The 24,859-nt window shown below is 40.8% G+C and overlaps 1 protein-coding gene and 1 pseudogene across 4 annotated transcripts in view; one reads left to right on the forward strand and one right to left on the reverse strand.

The window, feature by feature from the left end:
• Window positions 1-24,859, reverse strand: part of ZFYVE28 (zinc finger FYVE-type containing 28) — a 371,188-nt gene that overhangs the window by 236,426 nt on the left and 109,903 nt on the right. The gene's annotated exons all lie outside the window — the stretch shown is intronic.
• Window positions 23,362-23,476, forward strand: LOC149450691 (U2 spliceosomal RNA; annotated as a pseudogene).

A 24,859-nucleotide genomic window follows, 5' to 3' on the forward strand; every position in this document is an offset into this window, starting at 1 on the left:
TGCCAGAATCACTTATCACTGGATTCCACAGGACTGTACCTATATACAGTGGGGCAAAAAAGTATTTAGTCAGCCACCAATTGTGCAAGTTATCCCACTTAAAAAGATGAGAGAGGCCTGTAATTGGCATCATAGGTAGACCTCAACTATGAGAGACAAAATGAGGAGAAAAATCCAGACAATCACATTGGCTGATTTGGAAAAAATTTATTTGCAAATTATGGTGGAAAATAAGTATTTGGTCAATATCAAAAGTTCATCTCAATACTTTGCCAACAAAGGATATATAACAATGACAGAGGTCAAACGTTTCCTGTAAGCCTTCACAAGGTTGGCACACACTGTTGCAGGTATGTTGACCCATTCCTCCATGCAGATCTCCTCTAGAGCAGTGATGTTTTGGGGCTGTCGCTGGGCAACACGGACTTTCAACTCCCTCCAAAGGTTTTCTATGGGGTTGAGATCTGGAGACTGGCTAGGCCACTCCAGGACCTTGAAATGCTTCTTACGAAGCCACTCCTTCATTGCCCGGGCGGTATGTTTGGGATCATTGTCATGTTGGAAGACCCAGCCACGTTTCATCTTCAATGCCCTTGCTGATGGAAGGAGGTTTGCACTCAAAATCTCACGATACATGGCTCCATTCATTCTGTCCTGTACATGGAGTAGTTGTCCTGATCCCTTTGCGGAGAAACAGCCCCAAAGCATGATGTTGCCACCCCCATGCTTCACAGTAGGTATGGTGTTCTTTGGATGCAACTCAGCATTCTCTCTCCTCCAAACACGACGAGTTGTGTTTCTATAAAACAGTTCTATTTTGGTTTCATCTGAACATATGACATTCTCCCAATCCTCTTCTGGATCATCCAAATGCTCTCTAGCAAACTTCAGACGGGCCCAGACATGTACTGGCTTAAGCAGGGGGACACATCTGGCACGGCAGGATCTGAGTCCCTGGCGGCGTAGTGTGTTACTGATGGTAGCCTTTGTTACATTGGTCCCAGCTCTCTGCAGGTCATTCACTAGGTCCCCTTGTGTGGTCCTGGGATTTTTGCTCACTGTTCTTGCGATCATTTTGACCCCACGGGGTGAGATCTTGCGTGGAGCCCTAGATCGAGGGAGATTATCAGTGGTCTTGTATGTCTTCCATTTTCTAATTATTGCTCCCACAGTTGATTTGTTCACACCAAGCTGCTTGCCTATTGCAGATTCAGTCTTCCCAGCCTGGTGCAGGTCTACAATTTTGTTTCTGGTGTCCTTCCACAGCTCTTTGGTCTTCACCATAGTGGAGTTTGGAGTGTGACTGTTTGAGGTTGTGGACAGGTGTCTTTTATACTGATAACAAGTTCAAACAGGTGCCATTGATACAGGTAATGAGTGCAGGACAGAGGAGCCTCTTAAAGAAGAAGGTACAGGTCTGTGAGAGCCAGAAATCTTGCTTGTTTGTAGGTGACCAAATACTTATTTTCCACCATAATGTGCAAATAAATTCTTTTCAAATCAGCCAATGTGATTGTCTGGATTTTTTTTTTCTCATTTTGTCTCTCATAGTTGAGGTCTACCTATGATGCCAATTACAGGCCTTTCTCATCTTTTTAAGTGGGAGAACTTGCACAATTGGTGGCTGACTAAATACTTTTTTGCCCCACTGTAAAATATTCAGATTTAGGCTATAACTATGCAGTCTTTCTTGCTATAGCTGGAGTCTGTCATCGGTCAGTTGATGCTCAATATTTGATGCCCTTTCAACTGCTTGACCACGTAAATGGTTTCCCAGCTTCTAAGAGTGCATAAAAGTGTTAAATAACAGAACCCAGTAGTTAAAGCGGAACTTAAGCCAACTAAATTTTCCTCCATTTCAGTTATGCAGTTTGGCATATTTGGCCATCTTAGTTGGCCAGCCTAGAATGACACAACTACCATGCAGTCCAACATTGAGGCATGCTGAAAAATGTTCCCCCGAGCTACACATGCACAGTTTATTGTACATTCTGAAGATTGTTTACAAGTTTTTACTTTTGTGAGCCAAGCCAGTGCTCTGCATTAAGTCAAATTTAGACAATTGCAAGGCTCTGTTATTTCTTTTTTTTCCCTAGCATAAAATTGTTATTAACGTTTTACAGAGAGAAAACAAGAACAAAAGAACAGTGATGTGAAATGAGTTCGATACAGCGATAAATTATGATTCGCAAAAACATCATGAAAGCTCAGTGCTTACACAGTAAAGTGAAGATACACAATCTTGTGTACGAGACATGCAAATTGTGAATTAAATGTAGCAAAATATTGAAGGTACAAAGTGTACTTTGTATGGTTAATTAAACCTGAGAGAATTGTCTGGTAGACATAACTTATAACAGAGAAGGGTTCTGTTATTTCACATGGTTATACACAATCAAGAAATAGAAGGTTTTGCTACAATCACAGAGAAGATATTGTAAGATCATTTCTGATCCATGGCACTCCAGCTTAAAACTGAACTTTGGGGAGAAAACAGCAGTTTTACTTTCCCTGCTTTGGCAGATTTCTTGTTAATGATTGTAGCCACTCTGACATCATCATCTAAAATGCAGGACCTCACACCGTAATGAGGAGGCCAAGGGCCTACCCACAACCTTTAGCATCAAAGGAAAAACAGGGAGCATAGGCTGATGGGAGAGCGAAGGATAAGTTAGACAAAAACAAGCATTTAACATCTGCAGTGTGGAGGGAGCCCCTCTACAAGCATTGTTTTGAAATTTTCTATGTACCGCAGCTCTGCTGCTGTTAGTACAAATGGACAGTATGGTCATCTATGTCATGGTCAATTATCTCTTGTATGTATGGGAGATGTTCTGTCTTGTTCTCTTTTTGTTTTTTTCTTTGCCCTGTATTTGTATTTTTGGAAAATTATCCACAAACATATTATGGAACAAAAAAAAGAAAAAAAAAGATACATTTTTTCAGCACCTCCCTGCATATAACCCAGGAGATTGATGGCAGTTTGAATAAGGCAAATAGAAGACAATTGGTTTCTGTGTGCCCTTGCAGTGACTGGTATTAATCTTACGCACTAGTGTGAATAAGCCCATATAGTTCCCTGGATGTCTCTGGCTTCAGACTTGGAGCAAGCAGGTTGATGAAAAAGAAAAAAAAAAAAAAAAATCAGAATTCCTGACATGCATACTGCTTCCAGTGAAGTCTCCCAGAATTTAAAGTGGAATTCCAGATTTGTTTTACAAAGTTATATCGTTAGTCTGGCTGAAAAAAGACAAAAGTCCAGCCAGTTCAACCAAAAAAAAAAAAAAAAAAAAAAGTTATAATCCTATACCCACAGTTGATCCAGGGGAAGGCAACAAACCCAGCAAAGCATGATCCAATTTGCTCCTGCAGGGGAAAAAATTCCACATTTTCACAGCTCCTACTGTGAAGAAACCTTTCCGTATTTGGAGATTAAATCTCTTTTCCTCCAGATGTAAAGAGTGCCCCCTTGTCCTCTGTGATGACCTCAGGGTGAATAACTCTACATCGAGTTTGCTATATGAACCACTGATGTATTTATTCATGTTGATCATATCCCCCCTTAATCTCCTCTTCTCAAGAGAGAATACATTCAGTTCCTCTAATCTTTCCTCATAGCTGAGCTCCTCCATGCCTCTTATCAGTTTGGTTGCCCTTCTCGGCGTTTTCTCCAGTTCCCCAATGTTCTTTTTGTGAATTGGTACCCAAAACTGAACTGCATATTCCAGATGAGGTGTTACTAATGATTTGTACCGGGGTAATATGATATCTCTCTCTCTCTCTGGAGTCTATACCTCTTAATACAAGAGAGGAACTAAATAATTTATACTAACTAATCTTAAAACTGCTCCCACCCCTCTTCTAACACCTATACTAATTGCCCTATAGAAGAAAGATGCATTCACTTAGTCATTCTCAGGCCACGCTATGGTCACGTGATCTCCTCTGTGTGAGCCAGCACTGGCTATAGGGAAGAGGACAGAGTGCTCCAACTACAGTTGTAAAGCCTTAGCAGTGACATCACCCATAAGCTTACTACAAGTCATCCATTGTCGGTGCTCCTTTCTCTCCTCTAAAGCAGCTGCTAGCTGAAAGAACAGAGCTGATCAAGCGACGGACCAGAGCAGCCTGACAAAAGGCAAGTATGGAAATCTTTCTTGCACAGGTTAGTTAGTAAAGGTACTAGAGGGGTGGGGGCAGTTTTAAAATTAGTTAGTAAAAGATTGGAATTCCACTTTAAACGATTACAGCAAAAAAAAAAAAAAAAACTAGGGACATTCTAGGACAGCACCGAAGGACAAACACTGAACACATGAATAGAAAAAATATCTCCAGATTTATTAACATCATACATATAAAAGAAACACACACACATATATAAAATGTATATATCTACATTATACAAAGGGTCCAGTGTCAGAATGCAGGCAACGCATTTCATAGATCACTCCATTTCATCAGGATTGGCACTGAATATGTTATCAGACATTCATGCGATTCCATTGATTGCAGCATAGTGGTTACAATTAGCTTTTGGCATCATCAGGGTAAAGGAATCTAAGGCTACAATTATTTCCACAAGGAAAAATTGGTTGAGTTACTTCTATATGGGACTAAAGGATAAAGAGGTCCATATTGTTTTGACACAAGAGGGAAGTGGTTGAGACCTCTTCCCTTCCCGATCCACAGAATATAAAATTAGCCCAGGTGTCACCCTGCTTCTCTCCCTTCTTTTTTTTTTTTTTAAACCATCATCTCAGAGTACCAAAACCATTGGCTAAGTATGACAGCCAAACTACTAGTATTTTCAGGAAGAGAGGTCATTGAATACTAGAACAGCACTGATTGGTTCTCTTAAGCTCCAGGCTTTTATAAGAGCACAAAGGTCACCAACCAGATGCAAAGACAATAAAATATGAGTCTATGAACTTCTTTGCACATTATAGGCCACATTTCTCACACTGTATGAAAAACAAAACTGCTTGTACTGCCTCACGACCAATTATATTCACCCCAGCACCGCAAAATATTTGGGAATGGAACAGAAACATTGCTCATTTTAAGTGTGCTGAGACATACAGACCAATGCAAGCATAAGAGGCTCTTTCCCTTAACTGTATTAGCAGTGATAGAAAATAAAGATTTAAGAACAGGCTGAACAAGCGGCAGAGAAATGAGCTGTGTTTACACCGGGCTCTTCAGTGGATTACATATAATCAAGCTGACTGTTCTCAGAACGCTGCATCGTCTGCTAAGCTGGGAGCGCTGGCTTTCTGGCGGGAGCTCATAGCTGCATTATGCACAGTGGCTAATTGCTTCCAGTCTCTGTATGGGAATCACACACTCACTACAAGCTCATTAGCAGTAACACAGAGCGAGGCTGAGAGCTTGTATTAGATACTGAAGAGGCCAGGGTTATTGCATAACCTCCTTTATCTGCAATGCAAAAGCAGCATTACTACAATAAAGTAGTGGAAAACACACAAAGAACTCAGAACCTAAAAGTTTTTTTAAATCCATTTTTATCTTAATTCTGGCTTCCCTTCCTAGAAAGTTATTGACTTGTAATGAAGATGCAAGACAGGAGATCCAACTTTTCTGACTCTAGAGCAGCCTTTCTCAACCTTTTCGACACAGGGGAATCCTTGAAATACCTTTCCGGTCTCAGAGAACTTCTGCTAAAAATTACTATATCTACAACTCATGATACATTAGTATGATGGTCATTGGGAAGAAAGCTCCTTACAGTTGTGGTCATTGAGAAGAAATACCCCCTTCCCTTACAGATAGCTAAAAAGTTCAGTGGGAACTTATCTAAGAGGAAGAAATTGCTCATTGCTCAAGGAACTCCTGGCAATCTCTGGAGGAACCCTAGGATTCCATCGAACCCTGGTTGAGAAACCCTGCTCTAGATGCATGTCTGTCCCTGGTCAACGATCCACTAAATAGTGAATCCTGGATCAGATGACAGTCTCAGCCCCAAAAGACTTTACCTTTCAAAGCAACACTGTATAAACTCACCTCACTGCCACCCACTTGATAGCCATGGTTCTTGAAGTGAAAGAAAAATCACCAGCATTGGAAAAACTTCTGAGTTTGTTGGATGATGTGTTGCTCACTGTGCTCTATGATACAACCCACTGGCAACCACATCACTAATGGACACAGTAGTAGCAGCAGTCCTGTGAAATATTTCTCTGACATTAAACAACAACAACCACCAAGAGGGAACGGTGTTAAAAGGCTTGTAGCGCCGCTCCAAGCTAGGTAACAAATGGAGGCCATCACCTTGCCAGTGTAAGAAGAGGGAGAAGCATCCGTGAATGGTTCCAATAACTTCTATGTATTGGAGGAATGGACGCCGCTCAGACCAGCCCAGGAAGTCCGGTGTGTAGAATGGCCTCACCTGCAGCTCCAGCCACACCCTCTGATGCTTTTCACCCCACCCATGGGGCTTCTGGGCAGGTGGAAACATGTCAGAGGGCATGGCCGAGCAGTGGCTGAGGCCATCCTACACATCGGACTCCTTGGGCTGGTCTGAGCGGCGTCCATTTCTCCAAAACACCTAAGCGGGGTTTCTAGTTCACCAACAGAACGAGTTGGGTGACCAGGTGGACAACAGCTATGGATGGATGAAAAATGTAATACCTCAGCAGGCTGGCAGTTCTTCCCTATATGAATTTCAAGCATTGCTATCAATTTCATTAAGATTTTATCTTTAACCTTTAGATATAAGAAGCTAAACCACTGTAAAATATTTCTTCTATGAAAGGGTTTGAATTTGTATCTGAACCACTCAGCAATGCACAGCAACACCGTTTCTAACAGTACTTGGCAGCAATCTATTTTTCAGCTGTAAGGTTTTCATATAAGAAAAATGTCACAGCTTGGGGCTCCCCTTGGATTTCCTCCAAAAAGGGCAAACGTAACAATATTCATGCTATTGACTTTATCAATTCCTGGAAAGGTTCTCTTCCCATATTCATGAGGCCCAGAACACCAGCTTGTCAAGTGATCCGATGCGGAATGGAAGCAATAAAAAACAAATGCAGTGTATTAACTTAATTTGAAAATAAATTAAGAAGTCTACCTATTCATTATTGACGAACGCAAACGGAAAGCAAGACTCCAGCCATTTCATAAACGTTAAAGCCTGAGAATCTGAATATTTATGGGAGGTTTGTGAAGTCTACAATCAGCTGTATTTTCTCCTCACAGAAACAGAGATAGAGGGACCTGGATTTATAGAGAACAAAGGATTAGTCAGACCACTGTACATTATGGGATATCCCAAAATCCACCAGTTTTGCCAGCTTATGGACAGTCCTCTCCTTCATATTCCTTGCATTGCTACACATTCAGGAGACAAGATAAATCTGATCTGACATGATAGCAGTAAGCGGAGAAGCAACAGAATTATGGACTTTGGTTAAAAGAGAAGTTCACGTATAGTAACGCGTTACACCCATATTATTTCATTTTTGTAACAAAGCCAAAATAGCCTATGTAAATGGAAGTCTAGAACAGCCATTTTCAACCAGCAGTGCCTTTGGGTTTCTTCAGGGGTACCTTGGCAGAATACCTAAAAATTGCCAAAAGAAATTGTATATAAGCCAGCAGGTGGATCAAGCCTGCTTTTTAGTTATACAATGCTACAGGCCTTCATTGCGCACCATTACAACCTTCTATCCGTCAGTGTCCTAAAAACCAATGAATGATGTCATTGGTTGATAAGAAGGGAATACTAGTCAGTACCAGTGTGCAAAGATGTATTTGCTTTGTAAGGATAAATAACCTCTAACGTTGGGTGTCCTATGTGTGTAGATGTTGCTGCATTACGTAAAACTATTCGTTACGTTTCATACATTTTAAAATGGGGGGACTCTAGATTGTGTATAAATTTTAAATGGTGATTTGACTGGAAAAAAGGTTGGTCTAGAAAACATCTCTACCTCAGTACAGGGAAGGTGTAAACTGTTCGACAGGGTAATTTGGTGTGTTGCAGGCTGGCTGGTAAGTGAGTTAGGAATTTTTGTTGGTTTTTGACTTGTCAAAAACAGGTACCCACTCCCCCCACCAAAAAAAAATGTGGCAAATATGAAGGAGGGTGGGGGTGGGGAGCAGAGAGAGCGGAAAATAAACTTTTGGCCAAAGTTCTGCTTTAACCTGAAACTTTTATTTTGGATGAGGGGGAGGACAGGCTCCATACAGGTTTTATTTTTGTTTGTGTCACTGTTGAGTAGATATTCCCTCACTTCCCTCCAGGGTAATCTAATAGGGACACAATAATATTACAAAAAAAAAAAAATCTTAGTACAGCAAGTAACGATCTGAACTTCAGAAAATATTTTTTATTGCTTTCTGGGCTTTTCTGCTCTGAAGACCCAATGTTCCCCTTTCCCACTCATTTCGTGCATGATCACCATAGGCATAGGAAGTAGAGGAAACTCTAACACGGTCATAAACAGCAATAAAATCATAATAATAATGTTACTCTCCCTCCATCTATAGCGGCACTTAGATATGTTCTGAAACAGTTTTTAAACAGACTAGAACTTTCACACTGAAGTACTTGGCAAACTCCAAAGCAAAAGTTGGAGGGTGGGTCTGTGTCAGGCTGGCCATTTTTCACTAATAGCCTGGTAAAGACTTTGCCTGTGTCTCCCTCCAGCAAAGTCCTGGATTTGAAGACCAATCAGTTAAGTAATGGTGGCACCATGCTGCAAAAAAAGACTTTATCAATGTGAAAAGTCACCCTTCAGTAGCTAGTGTGTGCCTCCAGTTTTCAATAAAACTCCAATTATCTTTAAATAGAGCCTTACTATACTAGATTACACACAGGAATAGGTGCCCTTTGAAGGCTCATAAAAACACCATGCTCATAAGTTTTACACAGATGATATGAAACTCAGACACCATTCCTGTAGGCTAATGAAGTCCTATGATTTTTACAGACTTGTTTATTACGCTGTATTTCCAAAGGGAATTACTAGGTTAACATGACAAATGCAAGCCGTGCCAAGATATTCATCATAATGAGTAAGGAAAACAAAAGTGCATGGCACTCCCTGCCTCTCCGTCACTCTCATAACTGGTGTCATTACATCGAGAGCGAGGTGCCATTAGAAGCCCACAGCACACATGGCAATTGTTTAAATCTAGGCAGGGTTTTCGGGACTGAAGGGACACTTAGGAAAATGAGACATCTAGATTGAAACCAGACAAGTATCATTTTGCAAATGTGGTTTTAACATCAGCATCGTCATAAAACTTCTGTAGACTGAAATCAGAGCAAACAGGGACTGACGAAAAACCTGAGCCAGAATGGGATCATCATGTTTGCTACTGTTTAACACTCCTTATCCAGCCCTTAACTGGTTAAAGAATAATCGCCATTTTTTTTAGGTCCTTATGGGATAAAGTACTACATGTACTTTGTGCCACCAGGAACTAAATAGTGTAAAAAAAATACTGCACTTCGTCCCACTACACTGCACTTTGTCCCATTTTTTCTAGATGCCCTTTATGACATTACGATACCTCTTAAAGTTGAAGTTATTTATGCTATGTAATGCCCCACCCTTTAAATGCTGCCGCCCTAATTTTACTCCATTGGTCTGCATACAATGTAGCATATATAAAAAAAATGATCCTTTCTTCATGTGGTTACATGACAGCAACGCGGTCTCCTATTTTATATGGTGGTCCTACTACATGGCTGAATCAGTTTGCAGTGATGTCACCCATGGATGGCCATAACTCTAGGCCAGGGGTAGGCAACCTGCGGCTCTCCAGCTGTTGCAGGACTACAAGTTCCATCATGCCTCTGCAAGTCATAGCTGTAACTGTCAGTTTTGTAATGTTGCAATGCCTCATGGGAAATGTAGTTCCACAACAGCTAGAGAGCCACAGGTTGCCTACCTCTGCTCTAGGCACTGTTGGAAAGGGAAAGAGTTCTCTGCCAACAGCTGCCATTACATAGACGATATGGAGCTTTGTGATCACATAACCATACAGATAAACAACTAAACAAAAAAAAAAGGGCATTTACCATGCAATATATGCCACACCGTATATAATAAAAGAAGACTACTTACAAGCCTAGTGTATTATCATAAAGCCCTGGATCACACACTGGATCAACTCTGAAATCGTGCAACTTCACTTTAAGATGCACAATTTCAAAATTGGATGGCAGTGAGAATTTGGGTGAAACTTCATAGACATCAATGCGACCTCATGCAAGTCGCACCCCAAATCGGGAAAAAGTAGCGCAGGAACTACTTTTCCAATCAGTGTGACTCCGATAAAGTCAGAGTCACACTGATTAAAACAGTTCCATTGTCAATCATTGCATGTGATTTGAATGATCACATCGCATGACATTCACAGAAATGTGAACCAAGACTAAGGCCCTTTAATAAATAAAACCAAATTCCAATGTACTCACAATAGTACATGATAGAGCATGTAACATAAACCAGTCCCAATGCTGAAAGCATGTCCATCCACAGGGGTGTAGCTTACGCATTTCAAGGGCAATGCCCTCTTCTTTAGATATCACAACGTATGCTACAACATATCTAGGGCTATGGGAAGCACTAGGAATGCAGCATTTGAAATATGGGGTTTTGTATAGCCTAGAAAATATTTTCGAAGGTATAAAAACTGCTGGTTTTGATCTAGGATCTATACACGCAGATTAAGCCCCATCTACTGCTACCATTAAGCCTCACCCCCTGCCATTTACCCATCAAATGCCAGAGCCTTCACTTTCCAATATAGATCTATGGATGACCAGCAGAAAATGACAGATAAGGTTTGTCCAGTTGAGAAAACCAAGTCCAAACTGTACCTATCCCCCCCCCCCCCCCCCAAGCCATAATGCATGCAGAGGGTCTACTGTGCCTCTACCTTGCTATATGTGAATGTCACACATTAAGTCCACATATTAGAGGGAAGCACTGAAAAATGCAGATTTTTTTGGAGGATGATAAGATTGCACCTTCAAATCACACTACCCTCTAATGTTTTTTATTGTTGTCCTTTGTGTGCATGCATCTACAGGAATGAACTGCCCTATGCAGGAACAATTATTATGTAAAACATGCTGAAGGGTTTACTTTAAAAATTTAGACTTAGAAATTGACTGCTAGCTTTATGGACGAGGTTAGTCACATTCCCAGCAAGAGGCACAAGGAAGGCCTGATTGCTTCGTCGTGTCTGGTTCTGGATGAGCAGCCCATAATTAAATGACCAGGCAAAACTCTGCAATTTTACTGATTAGCTTTCACAGCATCACAGGATTGACTTGGTGAAGCTGTCTATTAATAAACTGTAATTTAAAGGAGTCTGTGTTAACAGTTCTAAAAGGGGCTGTGACAAGCTGACTTATAAATTCTGATTTTATCTCAACTTAAAGTCCAATTCCAGTTTGGACAATAAAAAAAATAGCAGCTTTTGAGACAAAAAAAAAAAAAAAAGCTATACTCATTTTTATCTCCAGTGTTGTCTTTCATTCTCCAATTTAGCACTGGTTCCCCCAGCAAGACTCCAAGGTCAGTGGTGGAGAGAACAAGCAATTTCACCAATATGTTGTTGCTAGAATCCTTGAGAAACAAAGCAGCAGTAACTAATTCAGCCAACCAGACTCTACCCATTACCAGAATACTAACATTGGGTGGACTGACACTTTTCTGAACAGTTATGCAGGGTTCACACTAATGCAGTGCGGTACATTGCATATGATTCGCACAGGAACCGCACCGCATTCCTGTGCAAATCACATGCGATTTGTGTGTGGTGCGATTGGAGCCAGACATTATGTATGGTTCAAATTGCACCGGTTCAGTGTGCAGGACACTTTTTTGGGTCCGCACTAGAATCGGATCGATTGGGTATTCACACCTATGCCATCTGATTCTGCACATAGCACCGCGTTTTGCAGAACAATTTCAGGGTGTTGTTACATACACACCCGCATCGGTTTGCATGAGCGGGTGCGATTCTGATGCTGCAAAACACTGCAAATTCCACACCGCATCAGTGTGAACCCAGCCTTAAAGTAGATAGGTGTTTAAAAACCTGATGATTTGCGAAGTTATAAGAACATCTAGAAATGTTGGAGTTTATCTCCTTAAAAAAAAAAAAAAAAAAAAAAAAAAGTATTATTTGGTTTGAATACCTTCTATAAATTTGCACTGCATTGCTTGTAACGTAAGCCTCACAGCTGTATCAGCAATGTGAGATTGTCTAAGGCACTGTGCCTCTGACAGCTAGCCTGAAAGATATTAAGGTGATATCACTGCTGTGCTGCTCACTGTTCTCCTTGTTGGTAGGTAAGGAAGGATCCCCCTGCTATTGCTTCATTCATTCTTTGATCTGTTGAGCCTCCTCCACTTTATTTACTTCTTGATCATCATCCCATCAATGATCAGGGGGGAGATGCATAGGAATGCAAAGCCCTGCCTCTACCAAGATGGCCACCACAACCCCCACCACAAATAACCTATGCAGTACAGTAAGCAAGTGATAGAAAGAGATCAGCTGCAGCATAACTGCAGACCTTCCTTAACCACGACACATCGTATGCACATTTGTACATGGTATAAAGTCTCTTATGTTTAGATAGGATGTGGCATATAAACACGCATTACTTCCAGAGATGTAGGAGTTCCGTTGATTGTGACAGTTACCTATGGGACAAGGATAAATTAAAGCTCTTTTTATTGATCTCTCACTTCCTGGCTGTGCAGCCCCTTCCCGGTGAGCTATGTTATACATATCGATCAGACAAGAACGTAGCAGACATTGAAAATGATAAACCTGGGGATTGCCATTAGGATTGAGTAGGATTCCGTAGATGATGGCTATTTGAAGTCATCTAGGGAAAAATAACACACGATACGGATATCTTTGTTCGCGTTACCTTTCAACACAAAGACTAAAGTGATGGTTTTATATTACCATTCACTGTACCTCTAGGCTTCAGATACAGGTTTACTGTTAACATCAAACCAGACCAGCAAGGCTCATAGGTAACTCTATGCATCAGCAAAACCAAACTCATAAAAGCCTAAAGAGAGTGTAACCTACCTCTCGGCATTCTTGGAAACCCCAACCCACACTGCTATAAAAAAAAAAAAAAAAAAGGTATTGGAGAACTAGAACACTTGGGATTTTAGGTATACACTTACTAGGATCTACAAAAGAATTTATTATCTAGATTATCTTTATAATGCCACCATATTAAAGATGAAATCCAAACAAATGGCCAAATGCAGATATGGGACCAATTCTACTTGCCAAAGTACTTTTATTTTGTCCAGCTAGTCTTGTGACAAGGAATTCCAGCCAGACACCAGACTCTTCCTGCCTTTTTCTTTCCTCAGCTGCAGATTAATTGAGGAATAAAACACAGGACAGGACAATGAAAAGGAGGAAGCACACTGATAAGGTCATCATTCTTACCCTACTCCTAGTAGGGTAAATACTCTTAGAAAATTGGACAAGCGATTGTCCGGTTTTCCTCAATTGTTTGCAGCAGGTCGTACCAGAGAGTGGAACTCATTGTACGAAAATTCTCACGACAAAAGCTTTTTTTTTTTTTGTTTGACGTAGAAACGTTATAGGTAGATTATATTTTTGTTTATTGTTTCTGATCATGCGCTGTCTTTTGTATCCGATTTTTCTCATAAGCAAACAGTACACAATAAACGAAAATCATTAGTTATATTCACGTACGAGAAAAATTTTGGAGTTTGTCCCTTTGGAAATTTTTGGAAGGTCTGAATTGGCTGCCGAAATTTAGGTACACGCTACCAGAAAATCGCATGATCGTTCCTCATATGGAAATTTTCGCCCGATTTTCTTATCGTGTGTACCCTACTTTAGACAAACAGCACGGTGCAAAAATAGGGGTATCAAAGTATCAACATTGCTGCGGTATTTAAAAGAGATGTTCAGGAATTACAAAAAATAAAACTTACATAGTCACCTAGGTGGATGCAGCAGCTCTTCGATGCTGCATCTGTCTCCTACCGCCTCTAAGACCGAGAAGCTGCTGATCACTTGGTTCTCGGTCTTTGGTGAGCAGAGATGCTGATCCAACTGCCAATCAGGAATCTGGGTGCATCCCGACTTTAAAGGCCGGATCTCCCCAGAGCCTGGACTGGATTAGTGATGTTGGCCGACAGGGGGCGTAAGCCCACTGTTGGCTGAATACGGGTCACAGGAGTGCAGAATGAAGTGTGGCCTACAGGACACGTTGGGTCAAAAGAGCTTTGGCCCCACTTCTCCTATAACTCTCCAATACATAGAAAAAATTTTGGCTTTAAACAGACTTGTGCTTTGCGCATTCCTGGCTCTCAGGGGCTCCCAATTACTGTAAAGCTGGGTAGGCCTAATCAACTCGAGGCCTCCAAAAAAAGCTGCAATTTTTACAGATTAATTTTGGAAATTCAAGCCGATGGTTGCCCATCGAGTGAAAAATTATTGGCCGAACAGCAACTGTATCCTTTCAGCCACTGTCGCTGTTGCTGCTTAAACACAATTGCCAGCAGTGGAGATTCTTCCATCAATGCTTCCAGTGTGTACAGGGTACTCAATCGACACACGTAATGTTGCTGGAATAATTCCTGAATCCATGCAATTTCCTGTCTCTCCGTTTTATATATCATGGATGAGAGTCAAACTTCCAAGGCAGATGTGAATCTGTTAGCTTTGATGAAGAAGTTCTGTTAAACTTAGTAATAGCACTTTTATACAGGCGGTAAACAAAGGTGTGGTAGGGCAACATTCCTGCATTTCAAACAGGTATCAACAGGGGTTTCATGATCACCAAAAATAGAATGCATAGACAAGTACGTTTATAGCAAAGCCTAGATGAAAAAACTGAGCAGCTAGGTTGTGCTCCAAGTATTTCCTATGCTGTAACTTTAGAAAGTTTTATGTAAAAATCATAACAGCTCTGCCATTAGAAAGTACAGAAAGTTTTGTTCAAAGAAAAGTTCTCCTTTAAGCTTCCCATACTTTACAGAATGGATTCAAACAATTAAACCTACAGTAGAAATATGAGCTCCTGAGCAGTACAAGGCCTTAGTCACGTCGTCTGTACAGACTTAATGAAGTCTTTATAGGGTTATGGAGAGAAGTGACACGCTATAAAGCACACTCCGCATACATTTTCTAAAGGCCATTATAGGGGTTCTGCTCAATTAACTGTAGTCAAGTACCAATTATTCCTTACAAAAAAAAAAAAAAATCTTACATGGCTCAATATGAACAATAGCACAGGGGACAGGACTGTAGAAGGTGGCTTCATGCAATACATGGGGTGGAGTACAATTTATTGTGATGAGCACTGATGAGTGCTCAGCTGAACTACATAGACAGACCTGAGCAACATTTACTACAAGTAACCTGAGGTGAACAGAACCTTTGTTCACTTCAAACATCTAAACGTGTACAGGGAAATGTAGACAAAAAAAAAAAAAAAAGAAGAACCAAGATGTATGAACTTGTGAAGTGGCATGGACAAGGTAGGTACTATTACATTAAAGCTAAAAACTCCGGGAACAAAAACATGAATTTAAATATGTTCCTCTATAATAGCCATAAAGCATATAAATCCACTTTATATGTACCCCAATATTATCTTGTAAAAAGTAGCAGTGACATCATTACTGTGCTGTACAAAGCCTGTGCAGGGAACAGAGCTGTGGGAGGGACCCAGCAGGCTCCACCCACTACAGGCTGCCTGCAGAAAACTATAGGATGGGGCAGAGTCCAGACCAGTCGCCCTGCACAAGAAGAGAGAGCAGCAGTGGTCGGTCTTTGTTACAGGAAGCTCCTGCACAAAGGCAAACTTTCACAATGGATTACTGCACAGATCTGGAAGAAATACACAAAACACACTGAGATTCAAGTAAGAATACACATGATGAATGTATTTGCACAAAATGTGCTTATTTTGGAGTTTATAAAGAAAGAGAAAAGAATTAAAAGAGAATTATGTTCTTTTTTTTCACACTTACCTTGCTGCATCTAATCCTTGCTGGCTTTAAGGGTGAGAACTGAGCGATCAGACACCACTGATCACTCAGTTTTCTCTGCCACTGTGAACAGAGCTTGGTGACTGTCAGTCATCGGTCTGCTTAGCCCTCCCAGAACTCACTGGAGCGCTGGGCGGTGGAGGGGGTGGAAATGGCTGGCTCAAGCTCTCAGTGGCTCGCTGAGAGGCTGAGCTAGGTGCCGATGCAGGCAACTGGGTAGATCCCGCCCACATGGTCATGATCTTTCCCCAGCTTTGACCAGGTGAGTGGCATCAGCCACCAGCAGATTTTAGCCCACTGTCGTCTGAAAACAAGTCACAGGAGTGCAGAACGAACTGCACTACTGTGATCCACTAGCTTTGGCTGTACGTCTCCTTTAACAAAGCATGGAGATGGGCTTTAATCTGTTGACAAATACAATTCCCCCTGTGCCCAGCTTATGGACAATACACGAGTTAACAAGCAACAAAAAGTCTTAAAAACAAGCCCTCATTCACCTCTCACTTTTAATGTGAAGTTATTCTCTCAGCCCCATTTAAACCTAAGTGTTTTGCAGTTCAAAGTTACCCCAAAAAAACAAAATCAAATCACCTACAAATGCTAAGCTCATAGTAAAAGGTCTAGAACAGTCTTTCTCAACCAGGGGTGGCTTGAGGCTTCTCAGGGGTGCCTTGGCGAAATGTCTAAAAATTTCCCAAAACTTGTATACAAGCCAGTGGGTGGAACAAGTTTGCCTTTTAGTTACACACAGGTTCAGATTTTCATTGTGTACCATTACAGCCTTCTAGCCGCCCGCATCCTGACAACCAATGACATCATCAGTTGATAAGGAGGATGTCAGTTGCCTGCACAGCATCCTAGTTTGACCTTCTCCTGCCCCTCTCCATCAGTGCTGGGGTCACATTAGCTCAGTGATGGAGAAAAAGTGAGGGAGGAGAGAAACATTGGAGTACCAGTGTGCAAAAGTGTATTTGCTTTGGAAGAATAAATCACCTCTAATGTTGGGTGTCCTACATGTGTAGATGTTGCTGCATTATATAAAACTATTAGAATAGTTTTTCACATTTTAGAATGGGGTGCCCTTTTAAAATTATGGACACTCTAGGGGTGCCTCAAGAGTGTCCATAATTTTAAAGGGTGCCTTGACCGAAAAAAGGTTGAGAAACACTGGTGTAGAGCAGCATTTTTCAATCAGGGTGCCATAAGGTTTCTTTAGGTGCGACTTGGGAAAAAAAGTGCCTAAAATTGTATACAAGCCAGAGGGTGGATCAAGCCTGCCCTTGTCTGGGCTTCTTTGTCAGCACTGAGGTCACATTAACTGAATGAGGGAGAGAAACTGAAGGAGAGCAAAAACATTGGAATACTAGTAAGTACTGTTGTGCAAAGATGTATTTGCTTTGAAAGAATAAATCACCTGTAATGTTGTGTATCCTATGTGTATGGATTTTGCTCTTATATGTAAAACTATTAGTTTATATTTTTACGCTTTAGAATGGTGTGCGTTCAGATGCAGAATTTTAAAGATTGCCTTGACTGAAAAAAAAATTGAGAAACACTGGTCTCCAAACTGTGGCCCAGGTGCCAAATGTGGCCCCTTGCTTGCCTTTAACTGGCCCTTCTGGGACACCATTCCTTCTACTGACACCAACGATGGAACTATTCTTCCCATTGATACCAACAATGGGGCCTTCTTCCTCCCATTACAAGCAATGATACCGAGCCATTTTCTTCTCCCACTGGTCACAGTCTGGCCCCCACCTAAATCCTGAAAGACAGCAAACTGGCCCTTTGCTTAAATGTTTTGGGGACCCCTGGTCTAGAAGATACTCAAAGATCAAGATAAAAAGGTTTACGATTGAGTTCAGCTGGTTTCTAACAGCTGGGAAACACCTGTTGAGTGTTTGTATTAAAAGGCCAACAGCAAGACAAGATTTTAGTGCAATACAAAGTAATAGGAAAAGAGTTAGGATTTCAATACCTGTGTTGTGAACTTTGAAAATGAATTTCCTCACAATGCTTATAAATACAAAGATGAATGGGGGCTTGTTTTGCTACTTCTTCAGAATATGTAAATATTTTAGTGTGCATACTTTAGTGGGCACACATTTGCTTAATGTATGCAAAATTGACTTTTCTGGTCATGGAGGCTGCTTGTAAATACAGACTGGAGGCTTTGGAGGTAAACAAAACCTAAGGATCACAGGAAAAGTCAAGATTTGCATATAACATCAGTTGCCAAGGTTTCTGGAGCTACTGATTACAGCAACATACAGCTTTATCCTTTGATTATGTATTATTACCATACAGCTAGTTAACAAATCAGGTGAGGGCATTCAATTAAAGTGGTATTAATTCAAAATGTTTTTTACCATAATGCATTCCCTGCATTAAGGTAAAAAAAGACCCCCCGCCACCCACCTGTTCTAAACATCGCCATCCCCAAACACTTACTTGGCTCCTGTACTACTCCAGCATTTTGTCAGTTTCATGGATGGTCAGAGGAGACAACTGAAGCAAAGAAAAGCAGACAGCGGGGGACTTCCAGATGAGGAAGTAGGGCCCTCTCTGTGCAATATCATTGCAAAGAGAAGGTAAATATAACATCTTTTTTTACTTTGATATTAAAGGATATTTTTTTTTCTTTAGCTTAATTCATTTTATTTCATTATTGCAAGAAAATAGGCAAATAAATTCCTCATAGGGTCACTGGAAGTAAAGCCTAAAGTAAAGCATCTCAGAACACCAGATTACCAACAAACTGGACTAAAGAGGGCCGGTATACTTCAGCAATGTCTAGCTGAAAAAATGAAGTACCCAGTAGGTAACACGGTGCTCCTTGTGTGCATTTCAAGGTTTTATTTTATTGTAGACTGGGGTGCATCTTTAAAAACTTTACCTTAGAAAGAATATAAAGTCCAGGAAAAAACAAAGATCTCCATCTTAAAATGTTACTCATCAGGTTTACAAAAAAAAGAAAGAAAGAAAGAAAAAAAAGGGATTAAGAGATCCATGTAAAGGGATTACTCCCCATCATCCTTTATATCAGATGGTAATTAGCTGGTAGATAAAGCATGACTGGCAGAATACAGTAATGCAGGGATATAAAGACCCATGGCAGATGAGCTTTTGATTAGTATATAAGAGAAATGCCATGGAGCACCAATACAATATGGACTCACACACGCCCATGACTTTCAGGGTGAGGAACACCGCATCCATAGCACATTCATCAGTGATGTACAGTTCATCTCCAGGGAAAGTGGTCTCCGCCAATTCCCTCTCACCTATTAGGAACATTAAAAGATTAATGTTTGTGGTTTATTTTTTGGGGCTTGACCACCACTGTATCCAGGGCTGGAAAGCCTCATACACATGATGAAAATATTAAATGATCGTCTTTTTTTTTTTTTTTTTGCATGCTAGTGTCATAATAAAAATGGAGAGGTTACTAGAGTTACGAAAATTCTTGTACAACAGAATACACACTTCAGAAGGGATGTAATGTATTGTATTGTAATGTATTCTTTAGTTTCCAAGCATACCTGGTCTTGGTCAAATTATTTTGGACGAATACTGTACTTGTTACATAAAAATCGTTCGTTCTGGTATCGTATGAGATACATTTTTGTGCTTATCCCTGTCACGCGTTCACCCACACGCCCACACCACAGCGACTAGCTAACCGAGGCACGCACGTGTGGCCGTGACTTGGGGTAAGAGGGAATAAGGGGACATAACTTTGAATATATATATACACGTATATAAGACCGGCCATGATACGCTTTCACAGCCCGCACTACCTCTTTGCCACCACCGGAGGGAGACTCCACTCCAATCCAGCCGGTCGACCACACCCTGGCAGATACAAATTTTATATACAATCTGGTGCACTAATTAGAGTTGAGGACCAGCTTAGCAATCACACACCATTCTAGGATCCCTCCAGCTATCCTACTAGCCAGAACCCCGATGCGAATCACTCTTCCACTGTCCACACCCCCCCACACCAGACACACCACAAACGGTAGCTGGCCACCACCCAACAGTTTATCCGCAGAACGGTCTGTTGGGACACCACACACACAGATCTCTGGCAGATCTGTTATCTTTACAATGTGCACGCAATCTGCCAACACGCAGTGCAATTGCATACAGATTGGCAATGAGCTTGATCGAGCATATAAAGACACTAAAATACCATACAATCTAATCTCTCCGGAGATATGAGCCCGTGCTTAAATACCCAGAAGTCACTTATTAATTTTAAGATTTAATATCCTGAAAGTGGGCAGTGCATAAAATATGTACAAAGTATAAAAAGTTACAGAAAATACAAAAAATACAAGACGACACACATAGACTATTAACTATAAAATACAAGGGAATAAAAAACAGAAATAAAACTTACCAAGATTTATCCTGCGACTGGAGCAAGTCAGAGTCCGCAACCTGCCAGTCAAATAGAACTGGCTCCATACAAATCACCATGTCCCAATGTCAGGGTCCTCAATTTATGGGGATATGGACGTAGGTGGGACATTAGTTCTTGGCCAATTGACTCTGGGGGGTGTTCCTGTACCCGCCCACAGGCTGTTCTGGGTGCTGAACTGCCCAAAGTCAATTGGACCAGGAACGGTTTGAATCACCAAGTCGGGGATTGAATTTCCGACACCAGCGCATCGGTCCGATCGCGACAGTACCAATCACTGTTCAGCTGTCGCAATCCAGCGCCACATAACCATTTCCTGACTTTTTCTGGCATTCTACATAGGCCACAAATAGAGATGAGCGAATTATTCAAAAATTTGATTCGGCTGATTCGCCGAATTTGCGGGAGAAATTCGATTCGATGCGAATTTATTCGCCGCGAATTTAACTTATTAAAAGGGTTTCTAGGCTTCAGAGAGCCTTTATATTAGTGCAGAACACTGTACCTTTAATTTAAATGCCCTTGGAGTCTGCTGGGGAAGAGAAATAATACTGTCAGTCAGTATGACATGCAGATGAGTGCCGTCGATCTTAGAATCACCGCACACTTCACTCATTTGGGCAGTCACGGGGCACGACGAAGAAGAAGAAGAAGAATGAAAAGAAGAAGAAGAAGAAGAATGAAAAGAAGAAGTAGAAGAAGAATGAAAAGAAGAATGAAAAGAAGAAGGAAAAGAAGAAGAAGAAGAAGAAGGAAAAGAAGAAGAAGAATGAAAAGAAGAATGAAAAGAATGAAAAGAAGAAGAAGAAGAAGAATGAAAAGAAGAAGAAGAAGAAGAATGAAAAGAAGAAGAAGAAGAATGAAAAGAAGAAGAAGAAGAAGTAGAAGAAGAATGAAAAGAAGAAGAAGCAGAAGAATGAAAAGAAGAAGAATGAAAAGAAGAATGAAAAGAAGAAGTAGAAGAAGAATGAAAAGAAGAAGAAGAAGAAGAATGAAAAGAAGAAGAAGAAGAAGAATGAAAAGAAGAATGAAAAGAAGAATGAAAAGAAGAAGAATGAAAAGAAGAAGAAGAAGAATGAAAAGAAGAAGCAGAAGAATGAAAAGAAGAAGAAGAAGAATGAAAAGAAGAAGAAGAATGAAAAGAAGAGGAATGAAAAGATGAAAAGAAGAAGAATGAAAAGAAGAAGCAGAAGAATGAAAAGAAGAATGAAAAGAAGAAGAATGAAAAGAAGAATGAAAGAAAAGAAGAAGAATGAAAAGAAGAAGAATGAAAAGAAGAAGAAGAAGAAGAAGAAGAATGAAAAGAAGAAGAAGAAGAATGAAAAGAAGAAGAAGAAGAATGAAAAGAAGAAGAATGAAGAAGAAGAAGAATGAAAAGAAGAAGAAGAAGAATGAAAAGAAGAAGAATGAAGAAGAAGAAGAATGAAAAGAAGAAGAATGAAAAGAAGAAGAATGAAAAGAAGAAGAATGAAAAGAAGAATGAGAAGAATGAAAAGAAGAATGAAAAGAAGAAGAAGAAGAAGAAGAATGAAAAGAAGAAGAAGAAGAATGAAAAGAAGAAGAAGAAGAATGAAAAGAAGAAGAAGAATGAAAAGAAGAATGAAAAGAAGAAGAAGAATGAAAAGAAGAAGAAGAAGAATGAAAAGAAGAAGGAAAAGAAGAATGAAAAGAAGAATGAAAAGAATGAAAAGAAGAATGAAAAGAATGAAAAGAAGAATGAAAAGGAGAATGAAAAGGAGAAGAAGAATGAAAAGAAGAAGAAGAATGAAAAGAAGAAGAAGAAGAATGAAAAGAAGAAGAAGAAGAATGAAAAGAAGAAGAAGAAGAATGAAAAGAAGAAGAAGAAGAATGAAAAGAAGAATGAAAAGAAGAATGAAAAGAAGAATGAAAAGAAGAATGAAAAGAAGAATGAAAAGAAGAAGAAGAAGAAGAATGAAAAGAAGAAGAATGAAAAGAAGAAGAATTCCAGTACAGCAAAAAGTGTATCTGCAGAGAGCTCCGCTATTTCTGACAGTTCTCTGAGAGTTCCTTCACATTTACAGCGGTTGAAACATTGTATCTATTTATTTCCGAATAAAAACATCTGTATCCTAAATGGAAACAAATAGATACAATGTTTCAACCGCTGTAAATGAACTGTCAGAACTGTCAGAAATAGCGGAGCTCTCTGCAGTGACACTTTTGCCGGCTGATCGGGAAAAATTCGATTCGTGCACCCGAAGTTTGCTAAAATTCGGATTCGATGCGAATCGAATTTTTCCTGATATTCGAAACGAATTCCACTTCGCTCATCTCTAGCCACAAACACCGTTTTTACATGCCGATGTAGCCCACAGAGTGCTCAATCAGAAGGAAGTATTTTCATCTCTCTGCAACTAATATTTTAGCTTTCATGAGGGATGAAACATACTCCTTTGATCTATGTATATACTTTAGAGCTCCCTAGACAGATCGGGGCCCGCCTGGTGTCATGAAGCCGAAACGCCTGTGTTCCTCTTTTAAACTTCAGGAAGGTGGCAAAGTCTGATTACATATAGGTGACAAAATCTTATTAGCACCCCAGGTGTCACTTCCAGCCTGAGGAAGCTCAGTTTCTTTTCATATGCTAATGGATGACCATATGCCTTAATTCTGAACACATCTTTAATGACAAGGAATGAACTAAATTTACGATTACATATTGCTACAGGTCACATCTTATCTACTCAAATCTGTACATTTATGTCACAATCCCTTTGAATAATTTCTCATTAACGGTCATGATCGGCTCTCCATAGCTTAGTACCAACAATCAGACAATTGCTCTAAGAGCAATATTTTTCAACCCATTTTCTCATGTGTACTAGGCCTAATGCCCGATTCGACCAGAAGCCTCTTTGTGACGCTTCTCGGCCTTTTGGCTAAGATCAAGTGTAGTATCTGTTCTTATCAGTGTCCAGTGGGGGTGCTACCGACCATTCTAGTTTACGGGGATGGTTGTTGTACAGTACCCTCACTGGTATGATGGGGGTCCGGAAGGCTAGTACCGGAGGGACAGAAACCAGGGAGCGCCATGATTCGTTCTGGGGCCTTGGGAGTAATTCCTCTGGGGAGACCGGAAAGACCCAGTTCCTCCTGGTTTGAGCATGCTACCTTGGTCTGGCCTGGGGTCGGGGACGCAAAAAGTCCGCAAACTCAGTGCCCCCTGGGGAAGACGCTCTCAGGGGTGTCACTAGTAACACTTGGGTGTGGGACCCCACGGTGTGAAGATGACACATGGCCACTGTTTTTCACCTCTTTTTGCACAGCGCCCTAAGGACCAGGTCTTTTGGCTAAGTCCAGGGCAATTTTTGCTACAGGCCTCAGGGCCTGGTCTGTGCACTATTAGGCACGGTACCACTTTTTTATTTTATTCTATTTATTTAAACCACTCCCACGTTTTGTCACTTTTTGCTTTCTTATGTGTGTGTTTTTCACGGATGGAGGGTGTGGGTCCTTGGGCCTTACCTGAAGTCTAGGGGGAGGATGTGTGGCCATACGGTTCCTTCCTCCCCTGATCCCTAGGGGGTTTTCTCTTCGGGAGAACCCCCTTGCCTAGTACTGGATGTCCGGCTTCGGCTGGGCATAAGGAACGGTGGTCCACCAGGCCTTTTGGCCAGGAGGACCAAATGGGAACCTTGTCCCTGTCAGGAGCTTCGTGCCCCGGGGGATCGGGTGAACGGTCCAACCCTTTCGGGGGTAGGACAAACACACCCCTAAGTGCACGTTTTTCGTGTGTGTGTTTCTGCACTTGCACTTTTTTGCGGACACTTACGGGTTTTTACGTTATAGTTGCACGTTTGCGGACTTAAAAAAAAAAAAAAAAAAAAAAAAAAAAGAAGCCTCTTTGTGACATCATCATGCTATGCAGCATGAGAACAGTGCACCCCCCCCCACACACACCATTGGATAGCAAACACAAGGTGCCCCATGTAACCCAGGCAGCTATGCAGGCACCTGAAGAATCCTCCTACTTCCCAATGAAGCAGATAGAACTGGGACCTGCAGCGTCACATGACCACAACTTTTGCATGTAAAATTTGTTATTTTATGCAAACCCAAACTTGTGAGTAAGGCTCCATGCATACTGGGCGTTTTAATAACACTGGTAAAGTTAGCTGTGTAAAGTCACATTAAAAATGTGAGCTTTTCAGCGTTCTTGTATTAGCGTTTAGCCGCATTTTTTCGCATTTGCGTTTAGTAGGTTTTTTAACCAAAAAAAAATTATATTTTTTTAGTCAAAAAAAAGTCTAAAAACGCTGGTTTGCCGTGATTTACCATGACTTACTGTGTTTTACCACGTTTTGCAGCATTAGAACGTTTTTACAGCTAAAAAACTCCTCTAGAAACCCACTAGTCC

This window comes from Staurois parvus, unplaced genomic scaffold (assembly GCF_062004578.1).
Source record: "Staurois parvus isolate SC_StPar_1 unplaced genomic scaffold, SC_StPar_1.0 ptg000564l, whole genome shotgun sequence".
Lineage (NCBI taxonomy): Eukaryota > Metazoa > Chordata > Amphibia > Anura > Ranidae > Staurois > Staurois parvus.